Genomic DNA, 24,741 nt, shown 5'->3' with positions numbered 1-24,741 from the left:
TCAGGTACATATCCCTTTTATTTCTCGCTAAATATGAGATACCATGTCCTGGTTTTATCTATATCTTTATATACATATAACTAATTTTACATATCAGATAGATGGACAACTAAGTCCAAATTGTTTCTATTGGGACTTTGTATTCTCTATGCTCAAATTTTGGAGCAAACGAGATATATATATATATATATATATATATATATATATATATATATATATATATATATATATATATATATAAATACATTCTAGGACTTTTTTAATAACTAAGCAGTTTGCCCTCTGTAAATAATTCATCACAGGTTAATTTCTTCCTCCTCTCACTATGATTCTGATCTTTTATAAAATAAATTAAAATAACTTTATTTCTTATAAATATGCGAGATCTTACCATCTGAGCATGGCTCAATGACATTGAAGGATCCATAAAAGTATATACAACTTCTCTTCTCTTTATGAAATGTCAAACATATCTCAAAATATTTTAACAATATGTTAACACATATTATAATATTTAAGATCACTTAATCCACTACCAGTGTATCTTAAACACACTTTGACAATATGTTAACACATATTATAATATTTGAGATCATTCAATCCATCTACTAGTATAATGATGGATATATAAAATATGGCTATAGAAAGAAAATATTATCTGACCCCTTTGGACTTAAGAGAAATAGATAACAAAACCGTTATTTAATTTCCAAAAATACTTGCCGTTATTGTTTTTATTGTTTCCTTTGTCCCACTGACATAAAATGTGTTAGTTTTTTGTAAATCTCAATGTTTGTGATTACATAGCCTTTATCTATCGTTATAACGTTTGGGGGCCAATAGTGCCTTGACACTTATCCCCTTTATTGACACATTGGTGGGCATTGTTCTGACATCTTTATCCCCAGGGCTCTCTAAGGATTTAATATACTAGATGGGAGGCGTAACTGACAGCCGCATATATTAGCATTGTACAGCATGCTAATGTTGCTAGCGGCTTGTCTATGTAATATCGCCGGACCGGAAGTGACGTCAACGGTTACGCCACTACCGGGTAGCTCCGATATTGGGCTTGAAACTGGTAAGCCAAAACAAAGATACCGGCAATCGAGAAAGAAACAACTGGATAAATCTAAGGCCATATACATGCCTTTTGAATGACCTATATATTTAGATATGTATAAAATGAATCCGGGAAAATTTATATACTTCCGGTTTGCCATATGGGGGAATCTTTTAGATGTTACACAGGAAGTGATGCTACACTTTATGGGGGAATCTTTTAGATGTTACACAGGAAGTGGAGGGGAATCTTTTAGATGTTACACAGGAAGTGATACTACACTTTATGGGGGAATCTTTTAGATGTTACACAGGAAGTGGAGGGGAATATTTTAGATGTTACACAGGAAGTGATGCTACACTTTATGGGGGAATCTTTTAGATGTTACACAGGAAGTGGAGGGGAATCTTTTAGATGTTACACAGGAAGTGATACTACACTTTATGGGGGAATCTTTTAGATGTTACACAGGAAGTGGAGGGATTTGGCGCCCAAACAATACAATTAATCAATTAAACTACCATATAGGCTACTTCTAAACTGTATATAAGGCCAGCTGCCATTACCAATATTCTAGTCTTGAGAAAGGCCCTTTTTTGAGGGCAGAAACGCGTTGACATATTGGTAAGCATTACTTTAATCTTTACTTCATTCTCATATTGGATACACTATGTTGTGAATTTCTTTTTTTACAGGGACACTTTTTAGGATACCATAGGAGCAGCTGACAGGTGCTAGGATCCAATCAGCTACTTCAGCAACCACACTCAGGAATTTGGATCTGTTAAAGTAACTAACATTGGAAGGAATCAATTTCCTCACTTTCACCTTGCTTTTCATCACCCATTTTTTTTCCATTTTTTTGTTTTGATTGTCTTATTTTTGTTCTTCACTAACATTTGTTGATCAACTTTTTGAATACTTTTTTGGATTATATTTTATATTTTATTTTTTATGTTATTGCATATTGTGTATTTTATTTTTTATGTTATTGCATATTGTGTATTTTATTTAATTATATCTTAACCTCACTGGATTAAGTAGCTAGCATTTTTATATCCATTTGCACTCACTCACTATTTGATTGTATCTATACAATTATTTTGCTACCCCCCTTTTTTTGCACTGCAGTGCATTTTTCTATTTTTTGGAACACTATTTTTGTAACACTAATTTTGAACACTATTGTTTGTATTATTGTTTATTAGTTTTTTGCTTGATGCACTTGCTACAGTTGTACTTAGGCTAATTCTGTTTTATTAGTATAAACTCTTATTCTGGTGTACCACTCACACTGATCACCTGTTATTACCTCTGTTTTTATTGTAATTATCAGCTTTGGCCCTTTGAGCCGCTTCTGTAAGATATTCCTGTATTTGTAATTTTATTTATATGTGCTTTTTACATTTTTTATATATAGTCTTTTATTACTGATGCTTTTTAACATGGTTCATTAAATAATCTTCTTTTATCTCTCTGTGAGTATATTTATCCCTTGGCCTCTTGTCGGCGCTGTATTCACTTCTTACTACTTGCGGCGGGGTTTGGGAGTGGCGGTTTAGGGGTTAATACATTTTTTATTGTTAGGATAGTGAGGGGGGATAGCGGATAGAGGGTTAGACGTGTCGGGCTATGTTTAGGAGGCGTGTTAGACAGTGCGGGTGATTTCATACTTTAGTCAGGTTTTGTAGGCGCCGGCAGTTTCTAACGTGGCGTAAGTCACTGGCAACGCCAGAAATTTGTACTTGCGCAGATTTCTGGACATCGCTGGTTTATCCGACTTACCGCACGTTAGCAACTGACGGCGCTGTATATTGGATAGCTCGAGTTGCGAGCTGAAATTGCAGGCGACGCGGGTTCCCTCGCTTGCGCCGCAAACTACGCCGTATATCGGATCGTGCCCCGGATGTTAGTGATATTTTAGATGGACTTTAATTGATCGCTTCTTTTTTTTTTTTTAAATAATTTATTTATATCCAACAGCAAGCACAAACAAATAAATTTTCACCTTTGTATACCACGCAGGGTCAGGTGTAAAGAAACAAGGATAGAATATAATTTAAGCAGCCGATTTCTTATTTTATACATAATTTTACATGGAAAAAAAAAACAAGATACTCATATAATCTGTTTATACAAGATGTTGGAATTTTAACACATAAAAGAAAAGTAACCCATTCAATCCAACAGACACACACCAAGGGGAAAGGAAAAAAAAAAAAGAATAAAAAAAGAGAGGGAGAAGCAGTCCTGCCGTATTCTCTCAGTGTCTGATTCTTTCCTTCCGTCTTTTGATCACTTCCCCTTTCTAATCTTGTCTTACCTTCTCTTTCTTATTTCTGTACTTTCCCTTTCTTCTCTCCTTTTCTTATCACTGTTTATCTTTATCCCTCCTTAGCCTTCTCTATAGCCAGTTATCCATGAATGTGGGAAGAGATCCAATGCCACTAGATCCATAAAAGAGTTTGAGGAAAGAAATGGAGCCAGGATGGCTTTTTGTATAGCTGCAGGATATGATTTGATAATTGGTAGCCATCCAACTAAAAAGGATTTTATTCTTTTTTCCGATGCAGCTTTTAAATGAAATGATTCATATATAATTTGACTTTGGATCTGTTGCAACATTTGAGATAATCCCGGGGCTGCAATAGATTTCCAATGTTTAACAATCTGCTGTCTAACAGCTAAAATAATGGTATTTAAAATGTTTGTTTGAAAGCCCTTGTTACTAGGGACTTCTAGCCATATTATCTCCTTGGGTGAAAATATGATAGTTGTCTTATAAAGTACGTTAAACCAGTATTCTAACTTACGCCATAATTGAATAATCTTTGGGCAATACCAAAACATATGTAAAGTATCCGCTTTGGGTTTCTTGCAACGGGGACAAACCCCCTTATTTGTCGGATACAATTTCGCAACTCTTAAGGGGGATAAATAATAATTATTAATAAGCTTTAAATTGGATTCTCTCCAACTCCGAGGAATTTCATATTTCTTTAGGTTAATCATACTTTGTTTAATTTTCCCAGAGTCTATTGCAGGAAAGAAGGGGGTCCAAATTAAGATCAACTTATCTAAAAGGATTAATGTTTGTTTGGAGAGCATAATATCATACATGAGAGATATGGAGGAATTACCTGTCGAAAATTTTTGAAAACATAAATGGAGATCCGACCATGCACTAAATCCACTCCTATCCCATTTTCGAGTATTAATAAGATGGCGCGCCTGTAGATACGCAAAGAAATTGGATCTAGCTAGATGGAAATGTTGGGCCAATATTTCAAAAAAGATTATTTGCCCATCTTGTGAAAGGATCTGACAGACATATTTAAGATCTTTTTCTCTGAACACTGATTGCTTAATACCTGGCGAAAATTGTGGGTTTCCAATAATCTGCAAAAATGCCGAAAATGTAAAATCCACTTTGAGTAATGTACAACACTTCTGCCAGGCTGCCACTACGTTTCTGATGGAGATAAGCACAGATAAATTATTTGGAAAAGAATGTAAAGGGCAATGCAAGATTGCTTTTAAAGAAAGAGGAGAGACCATATAGTTCTCAATCTCTAAGGATGAAACCAACTCCTTTTCTACAATCCAATCCACTGCTGTTTTACTTAAACAAACCCAATTATATAATTTAAGATTGGGGAAAGCAAGACCGCCCACTTCAAATTTTTGCATGAATCTCTATAAAGAAATACGCGGTTTCCTGTTATTCCAAATAAATTTGGAGAAACAGGAATACAGTTTACTCAAGTCCTTACTAAGAATAAACAGAGGAAAATTCTGAAGGGGATAAAGTAATCGAGGGAAAATGATTGTCTTAATTAAATTGATGCAAGCTGTAATAGATAGTTGAAATACCTTCCATAGATCCAGATCCGATTTGACCTTCTGAAAAAGTGGTAAAAAAGTCGATACCAATTTCTCGGATTTTTGTGTAATATTATGCCTAGATATGTAATTGCTTTGACCTCTTTAAATGGATGTTCTTGCAAACTATTTCTCAATTTAATAATCCACATAAGTTCACTTTTGTTAAAATTGATTTTATAGCCCGCAAAAGAACTGAACTCATCTAGACATTGCAATGCTGTGGGTATTGAAAAGGATGAATTCTTTAAAAATAATACTAAATCGTCAGCATATAAAAGGATCCTGAGAGAATAGGAACCCATATTGATTCCCTCTAATACACTTCGTAAACGAATAGCTAAGGGTTCTAGGGCCAGGTTAAACAAGAGGGGCGACAACGGGCACCCCTGTCTTGTTCCCCGTCCCAAGATAATCTTTTGCGAGAGAAGACCATTTACAATAAGAAATGAAATAGGATTTCTATATATTTTTCGAAATAAATTGGCGGAATTGATTCTTGAAGCCAAATTCCTCCAATACTTTTAATAGATGATCCCATGCAATGGCATCAAATGCCTTTTCGGCATATAACGAGAGGATCGCGAAATCCTCAACAAAATTATTTTTTTCCTTTTCTTTTAAATAGTAAAAATAGTCAAGACAAGTCACTATCCTGCGGATATTTTTTATAGAGGTCCTAGATTTCATAAAGCCCACTTGATCTGTGTGGATAATATTACCCAAAAGTAGAGAGAGTCTATCTGCTAAGATCGCCATCAGAATTTTATAATCTGTGTTCAACACAGATATAGGCCTGTAAGAGGCTGGATCTTCTGGCTTTTTACCTTTCTTGAGAATTAGCGTAATATTTGCAGCAGAAAAATAAGAAGAGATGAGACTATCCGAGCAGTAATAACTATTAAACAGCTTTTCCAGAGTAGGAATGATTTCCGGCGCAAGTATTCTATAGAATTCTGCCAGGAGACAATCTGGGCCGGGAGCCTTATTTAATCGCATCTTATCTATCATTTCCCTAATTTCCTCTGCTCTAATTGGGGCATTGAGAGACGATAGATCATCTTCTTGAATTTGCGGGAGCTTTATTTTAGACCAGAATCTGTCTTGATTATAAATATTGCTAACCTGACTAGAGTATAACTTTTGGTAAAATGAAAACAGCACTCTACTAATCTCCCTTGAGTCCGTATATGAGATATCGTTTTCTTTAATAACGGGATATAATTCTTCCTCTTTCTATTTTTAATTAATTTTGCTAGATGTTTCGTAGAGTCACCATAAAGGCCTCTAAATTGAACGTTAATTTTGATTTCTTCATTTTGGGATCTCTGTTCTATGAAAACATCTCTCTCTCTTCTAGCCTCCTGATACTTATTCCAGTTGACCGAGGAGCGATCCTCAGCAAATCTTCCGTAGGCGTTTCTAACTCTATTAGATAATTGAATTTCTAGGGCCCGCGATTTCTTTTTGCTACTTATTAAATAGCTCTTTATATTGCCTCTTAGGACCGCCTTGGCAGCTTCCCAAAAGATCTCAATTCTGTTAAAATAAGAAATGTTGTATGTACAGTAATCCCTCCATCTTTGCTTGAGCCAATTAGCAAATCTGGGGTTGTTCAAAAGATATTGTGGAAAAAAAAAGCGATTGACTTTTATCTATATGATTAGTTAAGGGGGGAAGAGTAAGATATATTATTGCATGGTCGGATATCAATATGTCATCGATTCCAGTAACAACTTGTACAATCAACAGGGATTCAGATATTTAGAAGAGATCAATCCTGGAGAAGGTTCTGTGTGCTCTAGATTCGCACGTGAAGGTCAGGGAATCAGGATTTTTGATTCTCCAGACATCTACCATTTTAAGCTGAGAACAAAAAGTTCTAAAATATTTGGCAGTTTTTTTATATTCTTTTGCATCTATATTACAGAACCTATCTAATTCTGGTACTAGTGTCATATTAAAATCGCCTGCTAGGATAAGATTCTCACCTATAAAGGGAAAAATCTTAAGTTTTATCTTTTCCCAAAAATCTCTGCTATTTTTGTTTGGGCCATACACATTACAAAGCACATATACAATCTGGTTAATCTGAATTTGGAGTATGATATATCTGGCCTCTGGATCTTTATCAATGTACATAATTTTATAATCTAACTCTTTATGGAGTAGGATTGCCACTCCACATTTCCTATTTGTGCTTGAGGAGGCTACTACTTCACCCACCCATTTAATTTTAAGTTTAGCTACTTCTGAGTCATTAAGATGGGTTTCTTGAATATATACAATATCTGGCCTTTTTTTTGCAAGGGTTTTGACTATAAGTTTTCTCTTCATATGGGAGGTTATTCCTCCAAGATTCCACGATAATATATTTACTCCGGTAATTTAGAGGAGAAACATGCCTTGAAATTAAAAATTCGCTCTGTCAATCCTCCCTCTCTTTCTACCCATCTATCCATAATCTGGATCATATAAAAGTAATCTCCTAAAATTCCTAAATAAGAGGAGAGAAGAAAGGCACTGAAACAAAACAAAACAACGAAAAAAAAAAAAAAAAAAAAAGGGCAAACCCACCCACATACCGCATTCAACCACTTCCGCATTGGAGACCTAATAGAGAAATCCTGAAAGAGCAAGATATTGTTATTACCTAGCATAATAGGGCCATTCTTTCTGAAAAGTTTCAATAATTCGATTTTATCTTGAAATTTAAGTACCTTGAATATACACATTCTGCTCTTAACTACCTTATCAGATTGAGCTCTCTTAGGCCCTACTCTATGTGCTCTTTCTATTATCACGGGCAAATATTCTGCTGACATTCCTAACGCTTGGGGAAGCCCTAGGGAGGTAAATTTCATTAAGTCTTCATATTCTGCGGTTTCCGGAAGGCCCACAATACGTATGTTATTGCGCCTGGAGCGATCTTCCATATCCTCCAGGCGCAATTGCATATTTTGAATTGCAGTGTCTTGTTTCCAGATGGTCACTTCTTGTGCATTTACACGGTCTTCCAGATCCGAAATTCTATCTTCTGCTTCACCGATTCGGGCAGAAAACTTCCTGACTTCGGCGGAGAGAGTTGATAATTCAGAGGCCATACTAGAAATTTCTTTTTTAATCATTTCAAAATGTGGTGAAAATACAGCAGACAGTTGTGCTGTCAAAGCCTGCATATCAAAGGAGGGAAGAGGTAAATGACTTAATGTAGAATCAAGGCTGATGTCGCTTGATTTAGATTTTTTATCCTTCAGTTTGGCAGGCATTACAGGGGAATTTTTTTTCGCCTGAGTGACGAATTTTTCCATTAATTAAATGTGAATCAAATGGTGCCTAAGTGTAAAAAGCGTGAACAAAATACCTGGGGCCGCGTCAAAGCGAGGCCTTGTTAGGAGGAAAAAAGAAAAAAAAATGTGTATATTTTTTTTCCCTTATATATTATATGTATATATACATATGTGAATGTGCATACAAATAAGTGAAGTGTACCCTTTACCTTGGGTAGAAGAAAATAAGTGAAATAGGCCTGTCAAATTAAAGAATTTTCTAAATAGAGAATGATTCCCTCTTTTAAATTGTTCTCAAACAAAATTGCACTGCTGTATCCCAAAACTCAACAAAATCTCTATAGCAGGGTGAATATTAACTGTTTTAAATAACCGCAACCAGGGCTACATCTAACATTTTATAATCAAAGATCCCTTGTAGGGTCAATAGATGTATAAGTTTGAAAAATAATAACTGGAAATACAAAGCTATAAGTCAGCTACATTCTTACTCCCTGAATACAGGGGTAGAGAGAAAGCGTGTTCCAGTTAAATAATTATTTAGGGTTCAACTGAAAAGTAATTAACAGGTCACTGTTAGTTCCGAGGCAGACCGGACAGGTATAGGTACTTGATATTATTTATATAGGTAGTACATATATACCATCATGTAAACCCTTTAAGGGTGCCAGTTCTTAAATTCCAGACTTAGTGCCCAACTAGCGTTAGTAGTAAGTTACAAAGTCTCCCTCTTTTGATAGAGACAAACTGAGAGAAAAAGCATTTAACATAGATATATATAAACAGTATGCTGGCTCAAAAAAAAAAGCCTCTAGAGTCCTTAGTTCTTATTGCTTTTTACAATACGACCAGGTAAATTAGAAGTGTTATCCGACAGCTCTCCTTTCTTTCTTCCTGGCAAAAGAGTCCTTCTGCTAACAATGAAAATATCACATCCTAACAGATAACTTAGGGGAGAATTTTGTCTCCAGCCAAATCCCAATTATTAGAGATGGGTGTAGTATATTTCCTCTGCAGGGATAGATCTCACTATATCCCCTCTCCAATAATAACCAAATAGTCCAAGCACCTCATATTTAAACTTTCCGGATCACTCCCCTTAAATGTCAGCAGTAATCACAAGGAGGAGAGGGAGTAAAATGATGAGGAAACAAAAAAGCTTATACTTGCAGCTGGAACTGTTCTCAGCAGACCCAGTGATGAAGCAGTATAGGAGTCCTTTGCCTCAGATAGGACACTTCACCTCCAATGGCGGCATGCAAGAGCCTGACCCTTTAGCTTGACGGAATTAACCAGGCCGTCACGGGTCCCTCCTTGAGGCGGCGTCTCCAACTCACCAGCAGCAGCGTTACACCGGCTTCCTGTCACGTGTTCACGGAAGCTGTCCTCGGTGCACAGGGTCTCCTCCTCCAGGCAGAAAACCTCTCCTCGCACGGCAATACCGGTGACACCGGCACTCCTAGTCCGCCCAGCAGGTAGGGAGTAATATCCCCGGATATAATGCCTCCGCCTCTATACAATTGTCAGGCGCTCCATACAGACCTCCAGTCCCGAACAAAAAAACGGGTCGACTTCCAGCCAGCGGCCTGGTGATATAGCTGCGTGCACCACCACACAAAACACCCGTTACGAACCCCGGGTTAGATGGTGAAAAGGCTTGGGCAGATTTTCCAGCGGTGCTCAGTCACCGCACAAAGGGAGCACGCTTGTTTAGGCTCCACCCCAAATGGAAGTCTCTTCTTCACAAAAACACCAAACTCCCTAATTGATCGCTTCTAATGAAGATGCGATTTTAATCTAGCTGCTCCATTCTAATACCACTTGCTCCTGCTGCCCACTTCAAAAGTAATATGTTTTGTGAGCTAATGGTTTGAACTGTTCTCCAATCAGTGCTTTATACATATGCCACTATTTTTATAGCTAGAGTGCTGATTGGAGTACAAACTATTAGCTCACAAAAAATATTACTTTTGAAGTGGGCGGTGGAAGCGCAGGGTATTAGAATGGCACGGCTAGATTAAAAATTAAGTTATAGCTCATCTTCATTAGCGGTGATTAATTAAAGTCCATCTAAAATATCACTAACACTAATCAGTATCTGATTATAAAAAGTGGAAAGTTTAGCATCACTTTAATTTTGACCAGAATATCCTGTTAACTGGCTAGGTTAACAGATACAGGAGCAGCTTGGAATAGCTGAAAATGTTAGCTCATGGATAAATAAATGGATAAAAGACAGGGAGCAATGAGTAGTAGTAAATGGATCATACTCAGATTGGAAAAAGGTCATCAATGGAGTCTCCCAGGGATCAGTTCTGGGTCCTGCTCTTTTTAATATTTTTATTAATGACTTGGAGCAGGGATTTAATAGCAACATCTCTATATTTTACAAATGATACAAAGTTGTGTAAGGTCAGTGAAAGATGAAATTTGCCTTACAAGTGGATCTACAAAAAATAGAAGAATGGGCAGGTAAATTTAGATTTATTACTGGAAAAAGGCATGCAATGTTCTACATTTTGGAAGTAAAAATAAGCAGGCAACCTATTATTTAAATAGAACTAGACTTAGCAAAACTGAGGAGGAAAGGGATTTGGGAGTACTTACAGATAACAAACTAAATATGAATGCACAATGCAGGGCAGCGGTTTTCTAAGGTTAATACGATACTAGCATGTATTAAAAGAGGCATTGATGCAAGGGAGGAAAGCAAAAGTTTGTCATTATATAAATCACTGGTAAGACCTCACCTTGAGTATGGAGTGCAGTTTTGGGGACCAATCTAAAAAAAAAAAAAATATTGCAGACTTAGTAAAATTTCAGAGAAGGGCCACAAAACTAATAAGGGGAATGGGGAATTTAAGGAGGAGGAGAGGTTAGCCAAACTTGGTCTGTTTACTCTAAAAAAAATGGCACTTAAGGGAGGATATGATTACTTTATATAAATATATTCAAGGCCCATATACAGAGATGGCAGAAGCTTTGTTTATTCCAAGAAAATTGTTTGTGAAGAGGTCACAAATTAAGGCTTGAGGAAAGGAGAACTAATCTTCAGCAACATAACATTTTTTTTTCACTTTAAGAGAAATCAAATTGTGGAACTCCTTACCTAAGGAGGTAGTAAATGCATATACCTTAGATACATTTCTGACTAGAAAGAGAATTCAGGGATATGATTAATTGTGTTAAATTTTTGTATTGGGATTAATTTAATCTTAATTGGAGTTTATTAAGATTTGTATAGTTTGTATATTTTGAACTGCCTTTTTTCAACCTCATCTACTATGTTACTATGTTACTTTATGACAAGGGATTAGATTTCGGTTTTGGAAATCATTCAAAATTGAACATTTCCAAGCCCTTGAACTATTAAGCAGGGTGTTTAATATATATAAAAAAATATTATCTTGCAGTATAGCATTTTTTTCTTTTATTTCCCTTTAAGAGAAAATACTTTGAATTAATCAAATGCCCTTTTACAAGTTGCAATAGAAATGCAGAATGCCATAAAATACCTTTCAAACAATGGTAGCGTTCAATATGCTCCACTCTCCTTCCATTGATATACTGTATTTTTCTTCAATAATCCTGTAAAGTCTTGTTAACTGTAATATGACAAGTACAAGGATATTATATTATAGTTTCCCTGTAATTGGTGCCTGAAAGATTCAGATGATCAACATCAAGCTCATGAATGGCTGTGTTTCCATCATTTTAGAAATATAAAAGAAAAATACATGTAATGAACGTATTAGCATTTTATAAATTATAGAGAACATCAGAATTTTTGACAGCAGCATTTCCTTGAGGACATCATTTTTAAGAAACTTGACCCAGAACTGTTGAGTGTATCCCTCCCCTAGTATTAATTTTCACAGTAGTAAATCAGCTTCTAAAAGAAAATAGCATCATTGGATTAGAGAGGTTGTAAGTGCTTAGATATATGTCAAAGCACTTATATAGGCTAGAGTACCTATATACCCACTTCACTATACAGAGATATAATACAGATATGTGAAAGTTATAGTTATTTAGTAAAAATAAAGTGTCTCAATCAAATATCTGTATCATCGGCTTCTGTATTTTTCTTCAAACTAGAACAAATCTCCAATATACAGTTAAAGGGACATGAAACCATTTTTTTCTTCTTTCATGATTCAGATAGAGCATGTGATTTTAAGCAACTTTCCAATTTACTTCTATTATCTAATTTGTTTTGTTCTCTTGATATCCTTTGTTGAAAAGGATACCTAGCTAGACTCAGGAGCTGCTGATTGGTGGCTGCAAATATATGCCTAATGTTATTGGCTCACCAGATGTGTTTGGCTAGCTCCCAGTAGTGCACTGATGCTTCTTCAACAAAGGATATCGAGAGAATAAAGAAAATTAGATAATAGAAGTAAATTGAAATGTTGTTAAAATTGTTTTCTCTGTCTGAATCATGAATGAAAAATATTTGGTTTCATGTTCCTTTAAAACAAAAATTAAAAGATGCAATATGTACAAAGACTACATTATAATTTATTTACCATATGCAGCCCTTAAAAAGCATACAATAATACAGTAATAACCATAATGGGAAAGAAACTTAAAGACAGCTCATAATAGACATGACATTGAAAGCATTGTCAAGAAAATAGTAGCCATGTTTTTTACTGCCGAACAGGGACAACTCAGAGTGTTTATAATGGACATAACAATGACTGGTATCCACCAATTTTATAGCAAGACAGGAGGCGAATATTTTGCATCAAATATTTACTGATTCGAAAATAGCAGCAAAGAAAACTGAACAGAAAGAAAAATAACATAGTAACAATGCATAACCAATCAGAATACAGCAGCATAATAAACTGTACAGCACAATATTAGCACTTTCTCTTTACTTTGCTGCTTCCAAGATACCAGGTCATGTATTGTTTCTCCATTTTTTTCTTTCTATAATAGTATTGTTTTTCTATGTAATGTAAGATTATTTCTTTGTTTCATAGATTTTTATTTTCTTATTTGTATTTTATCTCCTATTTTGTAGACTAATATGTCATTGGTAGTCAGTTAATTGTATTCCCTTATTTTGTTCTAGGCACTTTGTTCTACTTTTCAGTGCCCTCTTGCTTTACCTCCGCATCTTCAGAGCGGTCTCTCCTCTAGCCATATTGCAGTTTGTCACAGGACCACATTGCGGTCATCACGTGACTTCTTTGCAGCCTCTGCTCCTGGTCCAGTGCCGATCTGAAAGATCACGGAAACGCATCTGACCAGCGATTCTCTATTCGGTCGGATGTGTGTGCCGCTGCTCGGAGCGATACCGGATCGGTAGTGTGGCGATAGCTTATAGTTTTTTGGTGCCTTAGGCCTTCATCTAGGCCTTTTAATGTGGCAGTAACAAATATTGTTTGGCGCCTGTGGCCTACAGCTAGGCCTTTTTGCATAGGTATTTATTCCCTGTGGGGAGATTGTTTTTTTTTTTTTAAAAAAAAAATCATACAGTTCCTATATACTTTTTATTTTGTTTAATTTTTTTTTTTCATGAAAGCATTATATTTTTATATTTCTACATTACTCCTTGTGTCAGTGCTTGTGGCACAGTGGATATCCTTTCTACCTAGGATCTGAGAGTCTGAGGTTCAATTCCTAGTTCAGCCCAGTGATATTTATATATATTATTTATTTTATTTTATGTCCAATTTATCTTTTACTTTGTTTAAATAAAATATTTTCTTTTGTTTTCCTCCTTTAGACTGAGTAATTATTTTACCAACTTTTGCTTACTATGGAGTCTGCCGACCCTGTCAATGACCCTTCCCCATCCAATTCCCAATCTAAGGATGAGATATTTGCATACATTAATTCTGCCATAGCCCTAGCGCTCAAACATAAGCTTCCCTCCCCCTCTCCTGAGGGGGTGGCAGAACCCATTCAATCTCGGCCTTCTCATTTAGAGAAATCTTCATCCTCAGATTCTGAACCTCCAGTTTCATGTAAACGCCATTGGAAATCCCAATCTCACCCAGCCCCTCATAAAGGCAAAGCTCCAGCCCATAAGTCTCAGGCCCCTCCCCCAGGCATTTCACATAGGGGTGCCAGAACCTTCTCCCCGGAGGCTAAATGGGGTAAAAGAACCCTCTCCCCCCAGGGTGTGCAAGTGTGGCTTCAGAGCTCAGACTCTTAAAATTTTGATTTAGATGACTACTATCTAGAATCTTTTCCAGACTTGAATTGAGAAGTGTAGGACCAATTATACCAAGAGCATGGTCCTTCGGCTCCCCAGGCTAAGGCTTCTTGCTCGCAGTCATCTCATTTTGAGAAAGAGGATGAGTTGGTGGACTATGCCGGGAACGCCATTTTTAGTCCCAAACAAATTAAACATCCTAGGTCTTCTGACTGGTCCTTAGCTCCTCACCATTCCTGTGTTTTTTTTAAAAATCCCTCTGCAAACCACTTGATCGTGAAGATCTGCCAAGGTATATGTAAAGATTAATATATATATATATATATATATATATATATATATATATATATATATATATAAATCATATATTTGGCTAGTCAGTAACAAGTGATTAATTCATTCAGAAAAATTGACTTAACTCATGTTCAGTTCTCCCCCCATTCAGTATGCAAAGTTATTTTAAACATCCAAGTGAGAACAATAAAACATTTGGTTTACTTAACTTTAAACAGCCATTTCAAGAGGCCATATGGTTACTGCCGGAAAATGTGTGATAAAATCTCCTGATCCTCACAGAATAGCCTAAAAGTCTGGTTTAAGTGATATATTTTGTGGTAATGTGACCACTTACATTCAAATGCAAATGACCCCTGCTATGTAACTCTGACACTTAAATATACGTAATGCAGACACTACGTCTGGGGAAGGATAACACTGAACCAGGGACTTTGGAGATAAAAACATTTTTTTCTCTCTCTGTTTTCCAGAAATCTAATGAGAATTATAAGCGCAACTGATTTATTGAGATATTTGGATGAATAAATATATAACAATGTATAATCTGCTGGATTTTTGTATAATTTGAACACTGCATAGAAATGAATGTGTGTGTGTATGTATATATATATATATATATATATATATATATATATATATATATATATTGAAAGCATAAAATGTCTTAGCCTCTGTGTTTTTAAGAATATGAATATAGATATCAATCTTGAATAGTTAGCAATATAAATTACTTTAATATAATATAATGTTAAAGACACATGATGTTTCATATTAAAATAATCAGAAAAATGATATGATACTACCCCATCTATAATTAATATTGTAAGTGATTGATGCAGGAAGTTATGGTCTGAAGAATAACCACTTCATAGAAATATTGAATTGTTAAAAATGTTGGATGGTGAAATGTATTGCTGTGTTGTTGTCATGCTGCCCCCAATGGACAAAATCTGGTGTTGCGATGCAGGTATTACAGCCAAGAGACGATTGGTTGTTGCAGGGATGCATCTTCCTGACAACATGCATTCCCAGATGAACCAATCCATGTTCAGTTTCAAAGGGCCAATCCGAGACAAGCTTCCGTTTGGGCGTTTCCAATCTCACCAATGATGGGTACTGATCAAAAAAAAAGGGGAGGGGTGAGATCAGATGATTTAACCCCAAGCATAGAAGGAAAAGGGAGGCTGCTGAGGCTGCTGACTAACTGGCTAATCCTGAAGGAAAATAACTGCTGCAGTTATTATACAGCAAACAGCTACTTTTATGCTCCATATGCGGATATCCCCAATTTTTGTATTCTGAGGTGAGATTGTTCCTGTTAAGAAATACTGGATATCGATTGGTGTTCATCTTGGTAATGTATTAAAAGATTGCTGTAGTAAATAAATTTAAAGAGCAGTTTGTATTTTAGCTCATATTCATAGTCTATGTATTGTTAAACATATATCCTTAATGCTAAATTGTTTTATCTGTGCAAATATAGAGTTATAATTCAGAGTTTGGCTATTGGCACAAATAATATATACAATTTCTGATGTTTTAATAGAAGTGTATATTGTACTATTGTTTAACTTAGCACTGTTAATAGTATTGCTGAATGTTAGTAGCTGCTATCTTAAGTCTCATTGTGATATTTTAAATGCAACTCTGAATGAAAGGCTATTGTGAATAAGGTAAATGTGTATGAAATCTGCATAGCATATTTTAATAGTTTTTAAACGCGTATAATATTGATTCATATTCTGGATCCCACAAATATATTTCAATGTGTTCATAGATATTAACTAATAATAAAGAATTCAGGATTTTATATTAATTTTATTGTCTTAGTATATGCATATTTGATTGTGGGTTTAGTTTAAAGAAAGATTGTTATATATATTAAGTTATAACAATGCCATATACTCACATATTATTTGGAGAGTACAGCTAAGATTCTTATAAATATACTGCCAGATCGCAATAAATTGCATGCAGAGTGTTGTAGACTTCTTCCCTCCACGGTAGGGAATCTGTAACTCCTGAATTTGATGCCAAGCTGGCTACTTTCCTCACTAGAAAGGGAAAGGATCCCAGGAAGGGCATAGATAAGGCTCTTAGGGGAGTTCAAGACAATCTTCTGGATATCTCAGATCCTTTGGCCCAGATCCTCCACCTTGCTGATGAAGCCCTTTTGTCTGGCTCTTCTTTGGATCCTTTCTCCATTCATGAATGGGCTTTCGGGGCATTCTGCTTTTTTGGCAATACCAATGTGGCCATATCTAGTGAATGCAGAAGTTCTGCCCTGTTGCGGATTAACTCTATACTTGCAGTTCTTGCAGTTAATGAAGCAGGTTCTTCACCTAGGGGTCTTCTTTTTGAAAAAACATTTTTGGATAGTTTACTTCGATAGACAAAATCCAAGCCTCCCTTAGGAGAGTCTTCAACCCCTCTAGTCGGGTTTATGGCAGCGCCGGCAGATTCAGGGGTCGTCTGCCCGGCCGTCAACAATTTATGGCACCACAGCGTCATGCAGTCGCCTTCCAGCAGTACCCCACTTACCCTCCAAGAGCCCTCTTCCCTTTATGAGCTTGATCAGTCAGGACCAGACCAGCCCTCCCCAGACCCGCTCTGCCACCAGGTCCTATCTCCATCCAAAGTGAGTACCCCTCTTTCATCCCTTCATTCTTCCGTCATATTTCCCTTTACAGACAGACTATCTCTTTTTTCCCATGCGTGGGAGATGATATCTCAAGATCCATGGATCGCTCAGACAGTGCAGGGCTTCAACCTTGAATTCATCAGCCCTCCCTTTCAAAACTTCCCTCCAATACCTCTGAATCTTTCAAAACCTGCCTCAGACCTCATACATTCGGAGGTGCAGTCCCTTCTCCTCAAGGGCGCTATAGAAGAAGTTTCAAACTCAGAGGAGGTTTTTCTCAGCAACTTTTTCCTTGTTAAGAAAAAGACAGGAGGCGTTCACCCTGTCATCAACTTGAGAGACTTAAATCACTTTGTGGTATATCACCATTTCAAAATGGAGAGTATACACATGATAAGAGACCTTCTCTATATTGGAGATTGGTTCGCTCATCTAGACTTGATGAACGCTTGCCTCACGATCCCGGTGTCTCCAGAAAACCGAAAATTCCTCAGATTCCTCTGGGAAGACATAATCTGGCAGTTTACTTTGTCAGGCTATTGCTGAGTGACATTAGATAATATCTAAATATATACACACATACCTATAAATGATAAGATAAAATAATTAATTTGTAGATGAAACTCTGACTAATGTAAGTTAAATTCTAAAATCAGAACTTTCAGCCCGAAACCCTTTCTACACTCAATACACATACTGCCTGCTGTGACCAGATACACATTACAGGCCAGGATGTCTCAATTATCCACTTCAAAGGAAGCCTTTATAAGGAGTTGTCCTATCTGAAGGAGCGGACGGTCTGTCTGCAAGGTTAATGGAATATACAAACATTCTCAGGGGATGTAGCTCTTATCATCTAGGAGTTAAATTGTCCCATACAGAGTTCAAATACACAAAGTTCAGTAGTGACGTCTCCATGGAATAGCAAATAAATCTACTTTGAAACTATGTATGGTTGAAAGTATAAGGTTGAAACTTTAAAAGAGTCATTTGAAATGAATTGTTATAATTTTCAAATCTATTTAAAATACTCAAATAACATATACAGTATATATGAACCTAGAAGATTGTCTATGCCTAAGGGGGGTAATATGGGAAGTTGAAAGCCTGAGAGTTAAGATTTTAAAATATGTTAACCTATGTATTTTTGGAAGCATACAAATCTTGAAGATTTAAAATTTAGACAAATTATCTATATAGTTTTCAAATATTTAATATGTGCCCCAGACTGTCCAAATAATATGTATAAATAAATGGATCTGAGAGATATGCCTAAATATAACATATTAGATAAGTATCTGCTGAATTGAGTTAGTAGCTATATGGTCAATTTAAGATGTCCAATTTATTTCAAAATAAATAACATTCTTTTGTTTTTCAGACATCTGATATATAAACTAGGTTCCAGATATGACTAGTAGATACTAATATATGAATGCCTATATAATGTGCCCTGAATCATATCATATAGCGTATACACCAAATATTACAATAATATCAACAGATATATCCACAGAAATATTTATATTAATGTGGGATAAAAATCAAATGTAAATATAGCTATATGAAGTTACATCAGACTGCCACTCACAAGGTATGTATGTGATATTAAGATGGAAATTGTAAACTGAGAAAATAGTTGGATCCATGCTGAAAATATTGTAATCTTTTTAAATCTTTTCATAGAAAATTTGACTTTTAAATGCAGTTTCTTCAAATATCTTATATTTAGTCTTAAAATACTCAGATTAAACAATATTAAATGATCCCATACATATGAAACATAAGGTTTATTAAAACTAGGAGATTATAAGTGTATAAAAATAGGAATTGGATAAAAAATAAATTAGAATATCTGTATTTGCTGTAGCAGTATTGATTTAAAAGGGTATTTTGTACTTTAAGTTTATGTCCCATTGGCCTGTGTAGCTTAGAAATAATTATATTGATGCTAAGTTATTGTATTGCTAGGAAAAATAATTTGTATTTTGGTATTTATAAGTCAGTCTTATTTATTGTGAAATCTTTTAAGAACCGCACATAGATTGGTTATTGTTTTAATAATATTCAATTTCTCTGATTGTTATAAGTTCAGCAGTTAAACTTACAGGCTTATGTAGTGGCAGTAAATTAGAATTGTTGGCTAATTATAGGCTGTTCTGGTATTCTAATAAGCGATTCATTGTGAGTAAGGTTAATTTTTAAAGATATATTTTATGATCTGTTTTGTATAGAAAATTGTAACATAATAAGCATGTATAATTGATTCATAATCTAGTTTTTATACAAATATAATTTAAGGTGTCTATAAAGATAACTAATCTGAACAAAGGATTAATAATTAATTTTTAATATTCATAATTACAAGACGTATCAACATAATTGGAGGTTACTGCTGAGATAATAATAAATAATATTAACCTTGTAACCTAGTATATACAATGTTTTATTGGTTGGCAACTGCTGAATTAAGTACACCAACATTTGACTGGAGGCACTGCTGAGATCATTATCTTTATCACATTGATATAATATATTTTGTAGTAAATAGACATTATTATAAAAAATAAAAAATAAAAATATAAATATTTTTTTTAATTGTATTAGCATTTTAATTTAACCAAATACTAAGCCAAAATAATAATGTCTGTTACTAGAAGTGAATCAAATGAATCTATACTCAGTATCGAAATGTGTCCCCATGATTTGCCCCTTACTACGGGCGACGTCCTTAAAATGGACGCTATAGGCCACATTAAAAATAGATTTAACATTGTGGGTGATTTAAATGATTATATTGATATGCTTTCAATTAAGACCAAAAACATTGCTATTGATAATGGAATGTGGAATGAAAAAAGTTAGTTATTCCAGGAATTATTAAAAATGAATCAATGCAAAAATTAAAAAAAAATGGGATATGCTAATACTAAAATCCTGGCCCATTGTAATATGTATTATTGACGAAATGTCCACCCACCTTATAGAAAAGGAGTTGCAATTATAGGAGCTTGAAGATGAAATTCTCTAATCTCGCAAATGCAATTTTTTTTAGGAATAGCTAAAAATAAATTGTTACCTTTAAACAAGACATGGCCACCTTCCAAGAGCATAGCCAAAAATTACTAGCCCAAATAGAAAGTTTAAATAAACAACTCACAGAGAGCCAGAAAGAGTTAAGTGAACCAAAAAGGCAGTATAAAAATAATAAAACACCCTCTATTAGCAATGTGTCAGGGTACCTGTGAAGTAACCTTAAATAAACTACAGATGTATTATGGAATCTAATTTTTCATTCTTTAGCTAAAATCTAATTTGACATGAATTGTGTGGGCTGTAGCCATGGCAGACCAATCCCCACTTCTTCTTGGTTACACAGGAAAGAACAAAAGGTTTAGACCTTTGTATAAGATAAGGCCAGTGGGCCCCTTTAAAGTAAATATTAATATTTTGGAACCCTCAGATGTGTATGTCCATATATGGAGTTTCCTGACCAAAATGGATAATAGATTTACAGACCCCCCTCACTGTTCAGTACAGGGAAGGAGCCTAGATGTCTATGGGAATATCTTTGAACCTCACTAAGGCCTAGGAATATAGTAATTAGCACAGACCTGTTAATTGCCCCTAGACCTCGGATCCACATCTGTGCTGGCTAACAGAGACACATGTCTTGCATTGTAACTCTCAAATTAATTTTAAATTATAACTTGTGTTTACATTTCAAGTAAAATATACCTCAGTATTGTATACAAATGTATACTTCCATGGATCTGAGAAATGCATTTCAGATTTGTAATAAATTAAATGAATAACTACATTAGTATATATAAATGCTTAAGTTATTTCAAAATGAATACATTTTTCTTTGTTTTCCAGAAATCTAGTGAACATTACAGGAAGAACTGATGTGAAGATGAGATTTCTAGATAAGATGCGACTAGGAAATGAAATATATGCCAGTATATCAAATAAGATATACAGAATAAGTCAGATAGACATATATATTTCATTGATTGATACTACTAGTCCCTCATAAAAATACAACTTTTAAGACATCTTCTAGAATATGATAAATAAAATACTGATGTTTCATATTAAAATAATCAGAAAAAATGGTGCTATATGGTCCCATCTATATTAAAATTGTAGTAAATGGGATATATATGCTGACCAGAGAAGTTATTAATACAAGAAATTAAATGATATAGTAAACTGTTAGCAATGTTGATGGTGAGACTGCATTTGTGATTGTCTGCTGCCCCCTAGGGGATTAAAAATTGTATGACAGCCAAATGGATTGAATACTAGAACACATGCAAATCCAAATGAACCAATGAGAGGGACAAGCTCCGAGGGCCAATGGAAAGACAGCTACGTTAAGGGCCTATCGAATTTATCACCAATGATTAGAATTAGAAAAGGGGGGTATATCACATGATATAACCTCATGCAAAGGAATAAAAAAAAGAGTATTTTTGTCTGCTAACTTTTGATTGAAAACTTTGCTGCCATTTTTGGGGACACAGTCACTATAAGCAAAACCTGGGACTAACTTCTTGATCCATATTGCAATACCTTTCTTCATATGAGGGGACCTGAATCTACTTGGAAACGCTGGAACATTTAATTTGGTTCATGTGGTGATGTATGACTGTTCTATATTTTTTATATTTTAGACAAAGGTATTCTAAGACTATAGTCAGATAGCAGCTATATAGACATATTTTAGGATTTACATTATTATAAATAAATAAGAGTTTATTTTAGCTCAGATAAATTGGCTGTTTGCATTAATAATATATATAATTTCTGGTGTTTTAATTAGAGTTATATAGAATCATTTGTGGGCTAAGTAGCTTAATTATATTTGTCTGGAAGTTAACAATCCATACCTTGGTATCTCATTGTGATATTTTAATGCAACTCTGATTTGGGAGGTTATTGTGAATACGGTAATTTGTAAAGGTATATTTTTATGATCTTTGTATAGACTATTATAACAGCATAAGTGTGGATCATTTGATCCATAATCTGGTTTTCTATAAATATAATTCAATGTGTTTATAACTTTAACTAATATAAAGAATTTAGGAATAAAATATTGATTTTAATTGTTTTGTATATGCATTTTATTGGGGGTTTGTTTTAAAGAATAATTATTAAATAAATTGTATTATAACCCGGCCATATACTGACAGATTAAAATAATCAGGATAATGCAGGTATTTTAAAAACCCTAAAATAATTTATAAGAAATGAACTGCTGAGTATCAGGGAAGAATTTAAACAAAATACCCCTATTGGGTCAGAGGTAAACTTCCCACATAAACAGTCACCTTAAATTCAGGGAACTGCTATACTTCAGAGGGGGAGGGCAGCTCTAATAGTGAGTCAGAGGGCAGAGCCAGCTACCCAGATAGCCCATATAATACCCTTTTCGACCCCTGTAGTTCTTATAGTAAATTTCCTTTCAGAACGTTTTTTGTAAGGGAAGGCTTATCGTTCTATTAATGTTGTAAGATCGGCCATTTCAGCGGGTCATTTCCCCATTGACGGAGTTCCAGTGGAACGACACCCCCTTGTATGCCGAATTTTGAAAGCTATTCAGCTGAAGGTTCCTCCTTCCTCTCGCTATTCTCCTCTCTGGGATATTTCCATCATGCTCTGTTTCCTGAGGAGTTGGCCTCCTAATGAAGAGCTATCCCTTTGGCAGTTGTTGGGCCAAGTTGGCAATGCTTCTCTGTCTTGTTTCCTTCTGTAGGATTTCTGATATTTGGGCGTTGGATGTCGAAGGTCTCTCCTTCTCTCCAGAGGGCGTCACTTTTCCAGTTTCCAGATGCACTAAATGTATGTCCTCTCCTGTTTTTTAGCCCTATTTTCCTGAGGACCCTCAGCTGTGTGTGGCTCTTTTTTGTAAACCTACCTTTCTAGAACAGTTTCCTCACATCTTACTCAACGGGGGGGGGGGGGGGGGGGGCAATTGCTTATTTCTTATGTTCCCCCTTTCACCCTGTCTCTTCTCCTACCTTGGCCAGGTGGGTTAGGTGGCTTATGTCCTCTGCAGGGATTGTCCTTTCTTTTAGAGCTCACTCTATCCGGGGTGCTGCTGCCTCAAGGGCCTTTATGGCTGGCAGTAACCTGCAGGACATCCTTAGAGCTGCAGACTGGTCCTCTTCGACCACCTTTTCTCGTTTTTATTTTAAACCTATCCTTAAAGGAACACTGAACTGAATTTTTTTTCTTTCATGATATAGATAGAGCATAAAATTTTAAGCAACTTTCTAATTTACTCCTATTGTCAAATTTTCTTCATTCTCTTGGTATCTTTATTTGAAATGCAAGAATGTAAGTTTAGATGCCGGCCTATTTTTGGTGAACAACCTGGGTTGTTCTTGCCGATTGGTGGATAAATTCATCCACCAATAAAAAAGTGCTGTCCATAGTTCTTAACCAAAAGCTTAGATGCCTTCTTTTTCAAATAAAGATAGCAAGAGAACAAAGAAAAATTGATAATAGGAGTAAATTAGAAAGTTGCTTAAAATTGCATGCTCTATCTGAATAACAAAAGAAAAAAATTGGGTTCAGTGTCCCTTTAATGCTTCTGAGTCTCTTCTCTTGGTGCGTTAAAAATGCAAAATTTGAAGCCTCCGGTCATGCTATAAAATTTAGATTATTATGACCTTGGTGACTAAATAATCTTGATTTTATTAAAGACAGGAGGCGAATATTTCCCTCCCCTTTTGTTCTTCGTCCTCTCCCTATATATAAAACAAAATTTAAAAAAATGATATATTATAGGAATAGTAGAAGAAATATGTATGTCTTCATTTATCATGTTTTTTGCGTTGTTGTTATTCTTTCTCCTGGAGAGCAATTGTCATTGCCTTTTTTCTTTCTTTTCAGTGAAATTCCGTGGATTTTGCTCCTTCGTTCATTCTGTAGACTGGTTCCTGTTGGCTCTTTTCCCCGATATCCTTTCTTTCATCGTCCGCTGGATGCACATTTGTATCGTTTTTCTTTAATTTCGCTTTTTTCCATCAAAGAAAAGAGGAAGTGCTAATGTTGTGCTGTACAGTTTATTATGCTGCTGTATTCTGATTGGTTATGCATTGATACTATGTTAGTTTTCTTACTGTTCAGTTTTCCTTTGCTGCTGTTTGGGAATAAGTAAAGATTTGATGCAAAATATTCGCCTCCTGTCTTTAATAAAATCAAGATTATTTAGTCACCAAGGTTATAATAATCTGAATTATTAATCTTTCTCTTTGATGCTATAGAGATAAGTATCTTGTTCAGTTTGATACGTTATATTAATATTTAAGGGACAGTCTACTCCAGAATTTATTTTGTTTAAAAAGATAGATAATCCCTTTATTACCCATTTCCCAGTTTT

At 35.2% G+C, this 24,741-nt stretch overlaps 1 long non-coding RNA gene across 1 annotated transcript; it reads left to right on the top strand.

Annotated features, from left to right (window-relative positions):
- Positions 1-22,340: 22,340 nt before the first annotated feature.
- On the top strand, positions 22,341-24,534 carry LOC128647705 (uncharacterized). The gene is made up of 2 exons (XR_008400386.1): positions 22,341-23,195; positions 24,252-24,534. It is a non-coding gene; the product is annotated as an uncharacterized LOC128647705 (long non-coding RNA).
- The last annotated feature ends 207 nt before the right edge of the window (positions 24,535-24,741 follow it).

The sequence above is a fragment of the Bombina bombina genome, chromosome 2 (assembly GCF_027579735.1).
Source record: "Bombina bombina isolate aBomBom1 chromosome 2, aBomBom1.pri, whole genome shotgun sequence".
NCBI lineage: Eukaryota > Metazoa > Chordata > Amphibia > Anura > Bombinatoridae > Bombina > Bombina bombina.
This window is presented reverse-complemented; position numbering and strand designations above follow the sequence as displayed.